The sequence below is a fragment of the Falco peregrinus genome, chromosome 6, assembly GCF_023634155.1.
Source record: "Falco peregrinus isolate bFalPer1 chromosome 6, bFalPer1.pri, whole genome shotgun sequence".
Taxonomy (NCBI): Eukaryota; Metazoa; Chordata; class Aves; order Falconiformes; family Falconidae; genus Falco; species Falco peregrinus.
Genome location: NC_073726.1, coordinates 29,697,703 through 29,713,681, shown reverse-complemented (window position 1 = coordinate 29,713,681; position 15,979 = coordinate 29,697,703). Strand labels below are relative to the sequence as shown.

Genomic DNA, 15,979 nt, shown 5'->3' with positions numbered 1-15,979 from the left:
CATCCCAGTGTTGTTATTTCTGCTGCGTGTTCCCTTTTTTATCAAGCTTCCTTGATATCACAAGTCCTGCAGATAGTCAGATGATAACACCCTCTGATGGCAAACAATCTGCTTTTACAGAGCGATTACAGCTAAGGGAAGAGATTTGCCTTTCTGCAGCTTTTTGGTGTTAAAAGGGATAATTTTGTCACTTTGGGATGCTTGCTGGCTTGCTGGCAATGCCCTGCAAATCCACATGCTGTGTGTTTGCTGGTCATGTTCCCCACCACCCCTTGATGTTGTGATTCCTTGGCAGCCCCGGAAAACTTTTTATCCAGTGCCAAGGAGGATTTATAAGCACTGATGAGTGACGCATCTGATAGGGAGAAGCCAAGCAGGGAGCTGGCAGCTGCTGGGGCAGGGTGGAGGGGTTCTGCCTGCTGCAGCTCCCCACGGGGGCTGTCCCGGTGACAGTGACGGTGTGCGTGTCTGCTCGCAGCCACCTGCTCAAAGGGCAGCGAGGAAACATGCAGCAGAGCTGGCCCTAGCTCTCCTGGCTCACCGGCTCGTGCCTCAGTCAAACCAGCACCTTATTTTCAATGAGGACCTTTCCTGGAAGGCTGGAAAACCCTTTGTGTCCTGCTTTGCCCCTTGGTCAGCGTTTCATGCCAGGGTTTTTTCCTTCTGGCTTTTGGTTTTGTTTCATTCCCTTTCGCCTCACTGCTCTCTGGAGTGAAACATGAGTAAATGACCCAAAGGAGCAGGTGTCTGTCCCCACATCACACCTGTCCCAGCACGTCCCTGCTCCCTGCAGCTCCAAGAAAATACTTGGTGAGCGTGACCTTTCCACTGTCTCTTTGACATTACACTTTCTTTAGCATTTATGACCACTCATGGAGAGCTTTTCATGGGTGTGAGGAGGAGTCACTGTGCCTGGTGGTTGTGTTCCTGTTGGTGCTCATGGGGTGGTGCACAACCAAGTGGCAAAGCCCAACACACCTCGTGGCATTAGTGCCGCGGAGGACATGCCAGGCTGTGATGGGTAGGTGGGACATCCCTCAATGCCACCAGCTGGAGGTGGAACTGCCACGTGACTCAAAAGTGTTGTAAGAGGCTTGTAAAGGGTGTGCAGCTCCCCATGGGGGAGTGCTAAGGTCCAGTGGGGGCTTTTGGGACCTGCTCTGCACCCTGATCCCTCCAGAGAAACCATCCAGTGAGGAGATATGGGTTGTTACTGCCTCTCAGACTTCCTGAGTCTGGGAATTGAAACCACATAAAGATGCGGTCGCTGATAGCATATCCTCATCTCAACCTGGGAGCAGGCAGGCATACCTGTAACCTGCCTTCCCAGGGCCAGCAACCCACCAAGCAACCTGGGATGCTGGAAACGCCCCCCCTCAGGTGTTCTGCCTCCCTCCTGCATGGATGGAAAAGAACTCTACTGTATTTACATGGTGAACAGGCGTCATCATGACCCCAGTGCTTTCTATCCATGCCACCAGCTGAAGACCAGGTTCAGTGGCCATGTTACATTGGAAAAGCCCAGCTGGCTGGGCTTGGCTTGGGTTTGGCCCATGGAAAATGGTCCAGCCTCTCCCTAGGAAGCTCAGCATGGGCTTGGGCTTCACCCCAGCACTCAGATCACACCAACAACAACCCCCAGGCCACTTCTCCACCAGGTACCCCACCATCTCTGACATTCCCTTTGCCATCAGAAGCCCGTGCTGGCAGGCTGGCTGGCATGCTGAACCCTTCCCTAACACACCCTCAAGATGGAGAAATTCATCTCGGCATAAAATGACTCCAAAGGCTTTAAATCAGATGACCACGGGTTTTTCATGGAGGGACGTGGGAGGATTTCAAAACCAGCAGCCGGCGAGGCATGATCCCTGTTTGCCTGGTGCGTGCGTGCACACACGCAGACACAGGCATGACTGTCTTGCAGGGCACCCCGCTTGTTCTTCCCCTGCATAACCACGTTTTAAGGCTGAAAAAAAAGAAGATGGGAAGATGGGGGACAAGCTTGAGCTGGGAGTCAAGATCAAACCCACACAAGTGGTTTTAGGTTTCCCTTGTGTTTTTTCCCTGGGGGATTCCTTGCCCTCCCATGAGGTGCTAGGCTTCCCCTAATATTCGTTGCTATAAAGGAAGCCATTATTTTCTTCATAGCATCCTTTTTCAGACTTAAAGCTTTTTCCACCCTGGTTTTCTCCTTCCTGGAGCACAAAATTGCTCTCATTTTGTGCTCTGCCAAATATCTTGTTCGAAACACCTCATTGGTACTGGCCACGCCGTCCCATCCTAGAATAAACCTCTTCCCAAAAGCACAGAGTGTGGGGTGAGATGTGCCCTTCCCTGGTGCTGAGGAACTAGAAAACCTAACCTCCTGCTAAAACACCCTGGAATTGGGCTTTTTTTATTGGTTTTCCATTACTTCTTTTTCTCCAGGGGCATCATGTTGATTGTTCATAGTTGGCTGCTGAGACTTTGTTATTCCCTCTCTCCCCAGTTCTTCAGCCCTCATTGGATGGTTTCCAGCCTTATCGCTTGAAGCAAGGGAAACTGAGGCACGGGGGGGTGTGCGGCGATAGGCTGGAGGTAGCGGCGATTGTGGCTTTAGCTGCTTTTATCCACTCTGCATCAAACCTGGCTATGCTGGAGCATCTTGTAGCCTGTCCCCCATGCTGGTACGTTTTGGTGTGTCGCTGGTCCAGAGCTTCAAAATCAACCCGTGTGGGTAGGAGCAGGGTGTTAAAGCCCCACCTGCAGAGATTTGGCTTGGAAATAGGGCAAAGCTTTGCGCAGTCCTGGAATAGGTTATTTGAGGACAGGGTGGGGAGGCTGAGGCAGAGAAATGTCTCCCTGTGAAATGGCTCGGGGAGAAAGGATGCTGCTTGGGGGCTGGGGAAGGGATGATGGTAAATGAACTGGGAAAAGTAGGTGCTGCCACATTCTTGCGCAGCCCCAGCCCCACTTCGGGCTCTCCTGACGGGGCCAGCAGCCGACGTCTTGGCAGGGACACGGCTGGGCTGGTGTTAGATGGCTGCAACCCTTCAGCCATCCTGATTTATTCCCCTCTCTGACGCCTCGGCTGTCAGCTCTGCAGCTTGTTTGCCCAGCCTGACGCAGGGAGAGCCTTTTGCAGGGCAGCAAGGTGAACTTGTTTACCCATTTATTTATGATTTTTTTGGCCGTGCATGGCGTGCTGGCACCCAGCCGCTGGCGGGAGCCCATGACAGCGGGGACGTGGGGTTGCCGGAGCACGTGCCAACCCCGGGAAGCCGCACGGGCTGTGCATGCCCCGTTCACATGCACACAGGGAGGGAACGATGCTGGGCTCTGCTCTCCTGACCTCGCTGTCACCCAGCGCTGTCACCCAGCACCGCCACCCTCCCTCCCAGCAGCTGCAGCCTCCTCCGGAGACATGCGAAAGGGGCATGAGCAAGCTATTGCCAATGCTGGGGGGCTGCTGGGCTTTCTGGTAATTTCCAGGAAACCTGGAGAACAGCTGAGCCTGGTAAACAGCAGAGATAACGTGCAGGGACTGGAGGTGTTTTTCTCCCAGCGGTACTGGGAGAAAAATTGGGAGTCTTGCCTCCTGCATGCAGATCTGGCCACATGCCCCAAGGAGGGATGTGACTTTCCGGTTTTGGTTTCTCTGGAGCCAGGATGCTCCCGCTGCTTCTGCTGAGGGATAAGCAGGAGGATGGGTTGCACTGCGTGTGTTCTGCTCATGGGCCTGAAGGCAAGGACTGAGCGAGTGGCAGAGCTGCGGTGCTGGTTTCTGTGCCTGGGAGACTGAATTATTCTGCCCCTAAATATGCAAACAGACACTACCAGGTTATCCTGCACAAGTGGAGAATAAAGGCTCCTTAGTCACTAATATAAATTTATTTGGAGGAAACTTGTCCCTTCATCCCATCTGTGACCCAGGTAAGCATCCCACCTTGCTGCCAATAGGAGACTCCAGCATGCCTGGCGCAGAAATTTGGATTTTTTCCTTGTTTTTTTTATTTTCTCAGAAATCCTCCTTATTAGCAAGGCATTTCTAACAGGAACAGGAGGAGGCATCTGAGGCTGTGATTTGGGCTTGGGCAGCCTGATGAAGCACCTCCACCCCCAGCATCATGGGATGCTGCCCTGCTTTGTATCAACACTAGTGCTCCAGGGATGGATCTGTGCTTGTGAAACAACACTCCCTTTGCAAAAATTTAAAATAAAAAAGGGGGAAAAAAAGTTGTGGGTTTTGTTTGGTTTTTTTTTTTTCCGCAGCCTGGGTCTGTTTCTCAGCTGGAGGACTGGATCCCATTCACAGCTGAGCATGAGGTTTTGGGGTGGGAAGAGGGACTCAGAAATGGCTTCACCACTGAAATCTCCATATTGTTGAACCATCCCAAGCAGGACAAGTCGAGACAGAAGAGGCACCTGCCAGCAGTGACTTTTGTGTTTGTTTGTTTCTCCAAGGTTGATTTGCCAAAGGCAGGGAATGGCTTTTCACCTCCTACCAGCTGTGAAGTACATGTGCATGGGGGAACACAACCAGCAAAGCCTTCAGTTCTTTTAAACATCAAATCGCCCCTGGTTGCTGCTGTGTTTGCCCTCTCCATTTTTTTATCTTCATGAATTCTGGGTGCAGCTGAGCTGTTCAGAAACTAACCCAAGTCAAACATGTTGTGCCATGAATAGGAGAGCATCTTAATAAATTATTAAATGGTTTATGGCTGTTGCAATGGCAGCAGTTTGGGCAGCTTCTCAGTGGAGGACATGAGGGTAGGAAGGGGGTCTTTTTCAGGTGTTGCTTTAACAGTCCAAAGTTTGAAAAACCTGAGGTTGCCTTTTCTGGCTTGGCTTTGGATGTCCTTCCATGCCGTGCTTGCAGCGACAGGGTTGTGTGGCCCTGGCAGCTAACGGCCCAGCTGCAAACAAGACGAGACAAGGTAATGTGGGATGAGTCTTACTCACCCCCTTTCATCAATGACTGACTCTGTCTGAATGTGAAAGGACCAGATTTTTGAGTAGCATCTGAAGGCAGCAGTGGCATGGGGCTGCCAGGGATTGAGGTGGTTGCGTGTGCTCCTGCACGTGTGCTTGTCCAGGCGTGGAGGGCTGGATCGGACTCTGCGTGAGATGGGTTTTCAAGGTTATTTAGCTGGTCAGCTCTGGAATGAGCACCTGTGTTTAAGGCAGGACAGTGAGGGGACATGCAATGCATCCATGCTTAAAATATGTCCTGCAGATATGGGGGGCTGCAGCTACCGTGACCCTCTGACCAGCCTTGCCTTCACCCCAAACCCACACTAGTGGGATCCCCATTAGCCACAACTGCAGAAAAACTCTGCTTTTGCCTAGCTGGCAGGTTTGGGATATGCTCTGGATTCTGCCCGTGCAAACCTCTGTGGGTCTCAGCACCCCGATGGGTGCAGACTGAGCTCCCGTTGGCTCAAGGCACAGGTCAGGAGACCCAACCACCCACCTGAACCATGAGGCATCACAAACACCTTCACCCAGCACTGGGAACAAGGTGCCCATCACATAGGTGCCTGGGACTATCCAAGCTGGGTGATAAACACACAACGTGAAGCGAAGGAAGGTCGTCCCTTGAGCCCCTGTCCGGCTCTCTTTCTTTATTGGGAAGTTGGCAGGAAAGCCCGCCTGGGAGTCGGGTGGCTGTCAGATCTCTTGTTGACTCAGGCCACTCCGACAGTTGTTTTAATTCAGCCTGAGCGCCGGGTAAACAGCCGGGTGGGAAATGTGACCCCTGGCTCCGACCTGGCCTCTGCAGCCTCAGCCCATGGAGGTGCAAGCAGGGAGAGGCATGGACCCACAGCATGGTGCAGAGGGGCATGTGGGCGCAGTGGGGATGAACACGTGGGGTGAGCCCTTGTCTCCTGGAGTCATCTGTTCGCTTTTTCAGGAGTGAGAAGAAAAGCGTTAACCCTATTTGGGGCAAAGAGTTTGTGCTGTGATTCCCTGATGACTGGAGTTGCCAGAAATACTGAAGCAGACGCAACAAAAGTGGTTTTCCTCCGTCTCCGTCATATTCAGTGGGGACAATTCATGGTCAATGGCCAACATGTGCTTCCACCTGTGCCATGACCTTACAGTGCTGGCTCTCAGCTGGAGTGACAGCAGCTGGTTTGGAGCACTCCCTCGTGCTACGAAGCACAGCATCTTCCCTCATGATCCCTACCTGCCAGGTACCCATACGCTGGTTTGCTACTGTATGTTCAACTCCAGGGCAAAAACCTAAACATTCAGCTGAATTTTCTTTTTTTTTTTCTCTCTTTTTTTTTCCAAGGAACTGTTAACAGCTTGTCATTGCGGGTCGGAAAAATTAAATGCATTTGAGAAAATATGTTGGCAGCAAGCTCCCCATATTGTTTCAGCTTGTCCCAAAATTCCAGAGAAATTTCCCATTAATATTTTTCATGTCTGATTGGAAAATGTTGGGGAAAGAAGAAACAAATTCTGTAGATATTTTTGGACAATTTCAGACTTTTTTTTTTTCCAGCCAGGTTTCCATGGTGTGGAAAAGATTAATTGAAATGCACGAATTGAAAACAACTGCTAGGAATTAGATAAATGAAAATCTTTGCCCTACAAGCAGAAAAAAATCTAAGGATAAGGAAATTTAGCTTCTGCGTTCCGGCAATCTGATTCCAGTGATTTGGCTCCAAAAATCGGTTAGGGGAGCTGTTAGAAAATCGGAGACCTGAAAGGTTACCTGAGGGAGGCTTTGAATGTGGAGAGTTCCAGCAAAAGATAAGGAAACTCAGACAGGACCTTACTATTCCAAATGTCAGTGTATTGGCCATATCCTTTCTCCCTTAGTTGTCTTTCACAGACAACAGTCCCTGCAGGTCTCAGGTTTAAAAGCACGTGGCAACAGTGTGGAGAAGTGGGACACTTAGACCTTACCTCTTGGTGCCTGGTTTCCAACAGCTGAATGGAGAGGTGAACCCCTGGAGGGGCTGATCCAGGGAACAGCTCAACCTGAGGAGTGGTGGATGGTCCCAAAAGTGGTTCTTCTTGGCCAGAGTTGAGGCGCGTAGGACACTGTTGGGCAACCATCACCTGCCATTGCCTGTATGACCCCAGCCCTGCGAGGAATCAGGGACGAGCAGGTTGTTGATATGGCAGACGTGTTCACAAGGGAGTGGGTGGAAGGATCCGCAGCACGTACGCGGTTTCGAAATGCATCTCCTCATCAAATCTTTACTCTTCCTCCCCACCATGGGTTCTCTGGATTGAACAAGGAATTGTGTTTTGGGTCACCTCATGCTGGAGCGCACCGAGATGTGTGTTGGGTGGCTTTGGACAGAGACTGCGCTAAGGGGTCCCTCTGTACTCACAGGTTACAAACACCTCCAGGATTTACACTCAATAGCCACAGCAGGGCAAGTGAATTGCTCTGGGAGTGCCCATTTTTCTCCGCAGATGGTAGAAATGATCAAAGGTGATGAGTCCCTTGTAGACACCCAAAATGACATAAATCCTTCCCAAATAGGACCCACAGCTTCGCTGTGGATGGAGGCAGACACAGCAGGAGCCGAGCAGGGCTGCAATGCCTCCTCCCTGTGCAGCATCCCTCCAGGAATGTTTCCATCTGAGCCTCCAAGGCATTGCAGATCATCCTGGGATGCTGCTTCGTAGGACAATGCTTTATTACCCCATGATCAAAAGTCCCCGTATCGGGACCCAAAGTGGTATTAGCAGAGGTGGACAGCAGGGATTAAAACCTACCCTTTTTCCTAGGCTGTGATTAACCAGGTGCATGCCGCTGCCTACAGGCACCTCCTCCTTGGTCAGCAGGCACAGAAAGCACCACGGTTCCTTCCCAAGAGCTTTACATTGTAGCTTTTTGCATTACTTTGAAGAGATTGCCCAGCATCTCTCGGGTCTCTGGCTTCATGACATCATTGCCTGCATCTCTTCAGAAGCCTCTTGGTCACCATGGTGATGCTGAGGTTGCCACTGGCCTGGGCTTGTTACATCAGGAGGTGAGTCAGCCCCAGAATGAAAGGCCACAGCCTTTGTTATTGTTTGATCTAATAACCAGCAATGCTGAGATAACGATCCAGGCTCTTAATGAAAGGTGGGTGTTAATAAGACGTTAGGACATAGTTCAATAGCAAAGTCCATGGGATAATGACAGGCTGTGATTTCCGGAGGGTGACCATCTCCCACCTGCAATGGGTTGAATGGGCTCATCCCTAGGGGGTTTCACATCCATCGCTGCAGCCCCGCAGGCAGGAGACCTGGGGAGCTGCATCCCAAACGCATGGCTGGGCTGGGAATTAAGCTCTTCATGAACACAAACGACTTCAACCGTTGGGCACCACCATGGAAATAGTTCCTATAACAATCTGTGCTTAGGGGAGGGCTGGGATGTTAACTGCTTCCCACAGGATCTCCAAATTGCTGCAGCACTTTGCAGTGCTGTGCTGGTTTTGGCCGGGGCAGAGTTAATTTTCTTCTTAGTAGTTCATCTGGGGCTGCGTTTTGGGTTTGTGCTGGAAACAGGGATTTTTTTCTTATTGCTGAGCAGTGCTGACACAGAGTACAGGACTTTGCCAGTCACCTCCCACCACCAGCGAGTAGGCTGTGGGGGGCACAAGGAGCTGGGAGGGGACAGCCAGGACAGCTGACCCCAGCTGATCCAAGGGATCCAAGGGATATCCTAAGGATGATGCTCAGCAGGTAAAGCTGGGGGAAGAAGAAGGAAGGGGGTATGCGTGTTTGGAGTGATGGCGTTTGTCTTCCCAAGTCACCACCACACGTGATGGAGCCCTGCTCTCCTGGGGATGGCTGAGCACCTGCCTGCCCACGGGAAGTGGTGAATGAACTCCTTGCTTTGCTTTCTTGTGTGCGTGGCTTGTGCTTTGCCTATTAAACTGTCTTCATCTCAACCCATGAGTTTTCTCACTTTTACCCTCCTGATTCTCTCTCCCATCCCACCGGAGGGAGCGAGTGGCTGCGTGGGGCTGAGCTGCCGGCTGGGGTTAAGCCCCAACAGTCCTAAATTATATCCGGATCAGGTGTGAGCACACGGCTGCATTCCTGCTGATTTACCCGGAGAAGGCACTATGGTAACATATGCCAGGTTTACGCTGGCAGCAGCAGGGCAGGTAATATCTGATCTGGCAGCTGGGACACAGTAACCCCATAAAAACACTTATCTTCCAAACTGACAGGGCTTTTGTGCTGGATCGGTGCATTGCATTGTCACAAATGGTTGTGGCATCGGGACAAGGTAACCTAAAGTCAAGTTTAACACCTTGGGAATTTACACCCTAAATCAATGCCACGACTTTCAGTGGGGAATTTCACACCCTAAAATCACAGGGCAAGCAGGGAGGTGTTCCTCTGATGTAACTAATACTACCTGCGAGTAGGAGGCACATCCCAGTGTCAGGCTCATGTGGATGTTGACTTCCCAGCATCACTGACAGTGCCAAAACCTGAATTTTGGCACTCTGGCTGATCCGTAGCCTTTGATCCTTTCTGTTGGGACCAAGCCTGAATTTTTGCAGCCAGATTTCATTTCAAGGAGGATCAGTATCCAATTCCTGAGACTGGAATATCCCCAACCCCTTGCCGTCTCATTCCCCTCAAACCACTTTTAAAAACCCATATTTCTCTCCACAACCTGTGGAGTCAATTATCTTTATGATTTAGCCCATTTATGGGGTGAGTTTTGTTTTGCACTAGTCTTGTAAGGTCAGGAACTTTCACAGGACATTGCTCAATCCTCCTGGACCTATTTCTGAGCAGACCTGCCAGCCTTGAGAAACAGCCCTGCTCCAATGGGTGTTGCAGGTTCAGAACGTTATTTCCAATTATTTTTTTTTTTGAGAATGACAGGATGTAATTCTCAAAAATTACAGATGAAACTCCTTTCCTGGGATTTTAAATTAGAACATCGGTCTGGGACACTCCTTTGGGATCATCAGGCCTGACTATGGACACCCATCTGCTTCCTTGAACTTTACTGGGTCTTCCCAGGGACCCTCCAAGACCTGAGCAGAGCTGGGAGCACCCACCTCTCTCTGGGGACAATGGAGGGATCCTTGAGTGATTTTGCTTCTGATCTGGGGAATCGAGATGAAATCCAGGCTCTTACCCTTCCTTCTTCCTCAAATCTGTCACAGCCAGGCAATGTGTTTGCAACTCTCCTGTCTCCTTTCCCATCCAGCTTCAACTCACCCGATTATAGCCAAACCTCAATAGTTAGGGCACTAATCAGACAGCTCAGAAGAATCTAGGTTTGGACCCTCATCCTCCTGCTTGAAGGGCTCCTAAATGAAAAGGAACTGAAGAAAATAAATCCCTTTTAGCAAAGCTGATGGTGTAGCATGACAGAGGGCTGACTTCAGGCAGAATTTAGCATCCCTGAAAGAGTTTCTGCGTTGCATCAAGCGTGACGGTGCCAGCACCCAGGGGAGCTCAGAGCACAGGGCTGAGCAGGAGCAAGCAGGTCCCCAAGCCTGAATCTCTTGAATACTTAAAGAAAACTATAGGGAACCCCTTTTTTTGCCATTGGCCAGTGAAATGATGTTGGTTTTTTTTACTGCCTGGGTATCACCCGTCGTTGCAAGCCAGGTCATGTGCACAAGAGCTGATTTTTGCTGCTTGTTGCTCGAGCGTTGGGAACAGTGGCCCCGTGCATTTCTGCAACCCTGTGTGGCTTTTCCTGCCTCTTGGCTGCCAAGAAATGCAAGCTCAGCTCCCTGTGCGATGTTTAACCGGGGCTGAGCAATGCCCTGTGCCTCGGCGGGGATTTCCCCCTCTCAGGCTAAGCACTTGCTCCTCAGCATCGGCACCTGAACCCCTTTGAGTTTTCCCCTTCTCTGGCTTGCAGCTGGTTTTAAGGAAAGCTGCACCCAAGGCATGCGGGTGCCAGCCCTGAGCGCTTGCTCTGCTGGTATTTCGGCGTTCAGCTGCTGTTAGCAGCTTGCTGTGTTGCTTGCAGATGGGGAAGGAAGACGTTTTGTGAGCACATCAAGTCCAGTTAGGGAGTGCAATAGTCTCAAAAACTGGACGGCTTGTCCCCGGCAGGGGGAAGGGGCGTTTGCATGGGTGGGTGAAGCAAGGCACAGCTCAAAGGCAGCCCTGAGCACACGGTGTTCCCTGCCTTGCCCCCATCCTGCATCCCAGGCAGCGACCAGCTCTCCCAGCTGCAGACCGGAGAGATGTCAATCGGGAGCTCTCCTCTGGTTTCAGGGTAGGGGACTGCAAGTGCCGTGCTGAGCAGCATCCCATCATCGCTGCGGGAAACCCTGCCTTGCAATAATACTGGGAAGAAATGGTTTTGCCCAATTTCTGTTCCTCTTTGGCCAGCAGTGGGGTTGATGCTGTAGGTTTGGTACTGTTGAGGAGGAAAAGGAGTGTGAGATTGTAAGGGCGGGGGTGTGTGTGTGTGTGAAAGTCAAGAAATAAGGAAGGAAAAAACATCTCGTTAAAAGGAGAGAAGAGAAAAAGCTCTTTTCCATGGCAGAAACATCCCGATGGTTTGCAGGAGCTTGTTGCAGTCCCCTGGGCAGCCGGGCTTGGCAGGATGAGGGAGAGGGTGAGATAAGGAGAGGGAGCGGTGATATCCCGATGATGTAGGTACAGTTCACACTTTGCTGATTGATTTATTCTTGTAACTGAAATACCTGTGAGGGGCGAGGGGAAGGGAGACGATTGTGTGCAGACACAAAGGACCGTGAACTCCAGCTGCCTCTCCAAACCCAAACACTTTTTATCAGCCTTTGCAAAACCCTCCCCACCAGGACCCTGATCCTCAGCAGCTTTTGCAGACTTCGAGTGCCTCCAGGGAAAGTGCCATCCGCAGGGAAAACAGCTCAGCATCCAGCGGTGAGAGGAGAGGGCAGCCACTTGGTTTCCCCCCTGACCTTTTTGAAAGCTCCCAATTCCCTTAATACATAGGAGACAACTTTCTTGGCTTCTCCCAGGAGCCCACTGATTTTTTTTTTTTTTTTGGAAGTGCAAAGTATAGTAGTTTGGGGTTGTTGGTCTTCTGTTTTTTAACTAAGGGTATAAACACCCCTCAGTCAGCCCAGCAGAATTACTTTCTCTGTTGCAAGAGGGTGTTGTTAATGCACTAACAAGAATTTGGGCAGCTGCTGCCTGACTTTTGCAACCTCCCTCCCAGGGTAAGGGAGAACTATCTGTGCCCATGTCCCGGGCTGGCAAACTGAGGCTGTGCTGGAAATTGTGGCGGGGCAGCTTGACCTGAGCACACGTATGGCTGCATCTATACAGTGATGCATGAACAGCTCCCAGCCACCATCTCCAAATTTTAACTGTGCAAGGAGCTGGTGTGTGCAGGGCTGGACCGCACCGTGCGGAGCCCACTGGGCATCATGCCTCCTGTCCCCTCCATGCCACATCCTGAGGAGATGCTCCGTGTTGCACTGGATGTAGGCGTGCGTGTGACTTGTCTTTTCCCTCCAAGTTTCCTTTAGAGAGGGGGAAAAAAAATAAAGAAAAAGAAAAGCAAGGAGGATGAATCATGGCTTAGTCAGAGTTGGGGCTCTCTGGAGCGATCGCTGCCGTTGCCTGCATTTTGATGCCAAGGGAAGGGTGCTGGGGAGGCTGGCTGGTGGCCCCTTGGTACTGGTAGGTTCTGCCAAAGGGGATGGGGAATTTAGTCCAGGATATGGACTGTAGTCCAGGATATGGAATTTAGTCCAGTCTGGGATGCAAGCAGAGCCTAATTCTACCACTCAGGGTGGGTTGCTGGGTCCGTTTGGTGTTTGAGCAGCAGGGGAACAAACAAGGGAACTGAGGGGGATGGATTTTTCGTGTTTCAGAGAAGGTCGCAGCATGTAAGCCCTGTAAGAGACGGGTGTCCCGCTCTCCCAGGAACAGGATTCTTCACTCTTTTCTGCCAGACTCGCCTCCTTTGTGCTGCCCTGCCGGCTTCCTGGACCTGCTGGCTCCATCCCACGGATGCTCAAGGTCATTTTTTTCCCCACCTACTGCCAGGACCTTCAGATTTTGAGCCCTTGGCATGACACTTATACCCCCGTCCCTTTACATTCATTAAATCTCTGCAGGATACTGCGATGGGGTAGGTGAGGCAGCATCTCCAGCACACGCTGCCTGATTTATTCCTCTCTCCACAACTTTCACCACTGGCGAAGCCGAGGATGTGGGACCACATCGCTGGCTGTCCCACGGCCTGTGGTGGCTCTTGGCGAGCTGACGCACCTCTTACTAACAGCGTTTGGCCCCCTGGGTGTCTCGAGCCCTCCAAAAAAAAAAAATCGCTGAACTCAGCACCCCATGGGCTGCTTTTGCAGCAGCTGCGACCAACAGTTTATTTACTGGTCCAGGCTCTATTTATAGGGAGCCGCGCTTTTGCCCGGCACGACTGGATAAGGGGGGGGAAAAAATAAATCCTCTGGGCACACCTAGTGCTGCCCTGCCCGCCACCCTCTCCCCGCCGGGAAAGTGCCTTATAAATAGTAATGATGCTTCTTCCAGCTGACCTCGCTCAGAGCAGCTGGGTGCTCGTGCCTTTGAAAACCAGGCCATTTATTTAGGAGTTGAAGCTTTCCGCTCCAGTTATTTAGGAGTTTTTAAGCCAAGAATTACTAGGTGGATCTAATTTGAAGTGACTGTGATTTTAATTCAGGTGGGGTTTCGCTTTCGGGCTCCTTTTGATATTTGGGGGATGGTTATCAAAGGGGAGAGGAGCCATGGAGAGGAGAGCGGAGTCACTGGGGAAGGGGGGATACCTGAACTTCTCGTCCTGCAACATCATGTCAATATTCTTCCTTCTTGCATTTTAGCTGGGAACTGAATTTTCGTGGCTTTCCATGGGAAAAGGTCTGGGATTTGGGGGAAAAAAAACCCCTCCTGCCCTTTCCTGAGGATGGATTTTGTGCAGTGGTCCAGTGCGCACTGCTGGCTGTGACCCCCAACCCCACCTTTGCTGGCCAACACGCTCGCTGGTCTCCCCCATCTTCCTTCCCACATCCCAAATCTCTGGATCTTTCCCAACTCCCTCAGAGTAGCTAATTTTTAAAATTATTTTTTTTTTTTGCCTGTGAATACTTTTTTCCTGCGTAGGAGAGGGAAGGATTGTGCTTTTTTTTTTTTACTCCATCCATCTTGGCTCCATGTAAGGAGGTAGCCAAGAATATGTTTTTTCTAGATCTGTTATAAAAATACAAGCCTTTGCTTCTCGAGGAGGAAAATACCCTACATAATAAAAAAAGGTTATTGCACACTTGCAGCACCTAAAACGCTACTTATTGAGCTTTACATTTTCAAGCAAAATTTGCTTGCTTAACCCACACCAAGGCAGATGCTCCCACCTCTAAGGCTCTTCCCAGCCATGGCACAGCCCCGTGTGTCCCCGCTGCGGCACGTTCCCTGCTCAGCACCCTGCCACCCAACCCCCGCATGCCATTCCCCGCTCAGCACCCTGCCACCCAGCCCCCCGTGGTGCCCAGCAGGGACCCCCCGCCACTGGGGCTGGGCTGGGTGCGGGCACCTGCACATCTGGGGTGCTGCATCTCCCCAGTGGTTTGCTGGGTGGCCTTTGGACAATGTCCCTGGCCCCTTCGTGCAGCAACCTGGTTCCACCGGATCAATAAATAAATAAGGAAATAAATAAAACATGAATTATTATTAATAATAATAACAGCAAAACAATAATTTGAAAATATTAATAAAAATATTAATAATAATAAAAATAAAAAGAAGAAAAATAAATAACAAAAATAAGTAAGAAAAATAATCAACAAAAAGGAATAATAAAAACAAATAATTAAAATAATAAATATTTTTAAACGGCAATAAATAATTAAAATAATAAATCATAAGCCAAACAATAAAGAATTAAAATGGGAAATAATGAAACCCTAAAGAAATAATGATGAAATCACGAAAATAATTAATGAACGCTAAAACCGGTAGATAATGAAATTTACTAACGGTCATTATCGCGCCTGTTGGGAGGGCAGCCTCCCCCCCCGGGGTCGTGCCCAGCGCTGCCGCCGCCCCCCGTCCCCCAAGCGCGGCGCTTTGCGGGGCTGGGGGTGTCACAGACACAGGCTGGCGCCCGCCGCGGCTTTCCGCGGCCGCGGAGCGGGGCGGGGCGGAGCGGGGCGGGGCGGGGCGGAGCGGGGCGGGGCAGCGGCCGCGGGCGGGGGCGGAGCGGCGGCCACGGGCGGGGCATCCCCGCGGGGGGGGCCCGGCCATGTGCGACGTGAGCGACGTGCGGGGCGCGGACCCCGGCCCTGCGGCGGCTGCGGACCCCGGCGGGGGGGGGCAATGGGCGCGCGGCGCAGCCCCCGGCCTGCGCGGGGGTCCCGCCGCGTTTCGTTTGATGTTGCTTGGGGGGACGTCGTAATTTGTGTTTCCCTTTTCGTTTTACTTTCGTTCATGTGATGTAGTTGTTGACTTTTTAGTTCCTTTCTTATTTATTTTTTTCTTTTTTTTCCTCTTTTCCTCTTAATTTACATTTTCTTTTCATTCTTTTTCATTTTACTGCATTTTTATTTTACTTCGTATTTTACTTCATTCGTATTATACTTCATTCGTGTTATACTTGGTGTTTTACTTCAGTCGTGGCTTACTTCGTGTATTTCTTCATTTGAGTTTGATTTCATTTTATTCTTTTTTATTTATCATTTTTATAAATACTATTTACAATGTTTACGGACCTTCTTTTATTCTTCTATTTCATTACATTGCATTGCAATCTCGCCATCCCACCGTATTGCTTCGAACCGTATATTATTTATTTTTTTTAACCGTGGGCACCGCCTGCATGCGCCCTCCGCCCTCCCCCGGCGCAGCCCCGCAGCCGCGTGAGTGCCCGTGTCCCCCCCCGCCCCCCCCCACCAGGAGAACAAAGGCTGCGGGCGCAGCGGCGCCGCCTTTGTCCCCGCTGCAGTGCGGGGGGCGGGCGGCAGGCGGCAGCCGAGCCGCGCCCCCCCCTCCCCCCCCCCTTCCGCGGCGGCGCAGCGGCCGCCCCCCC

General features: G+C 51.1%; 1 protein-coding gene across 1 annotated transcript in view; it reads left to right on the top strand.

Annotated features, from left to right (window-relative positions):
- Positions 1 to 15,979, top strand: part of PFKFB3 (6-phosphofructo-2-kinase/fructose-2,6-biphosphatase 3) — a 43,290-nt gene that overhangs the window by 5,362 nt on the left and 21,949 nt on the right. The gene's annotated exons all lie outside the window — the stretch shown is intronic.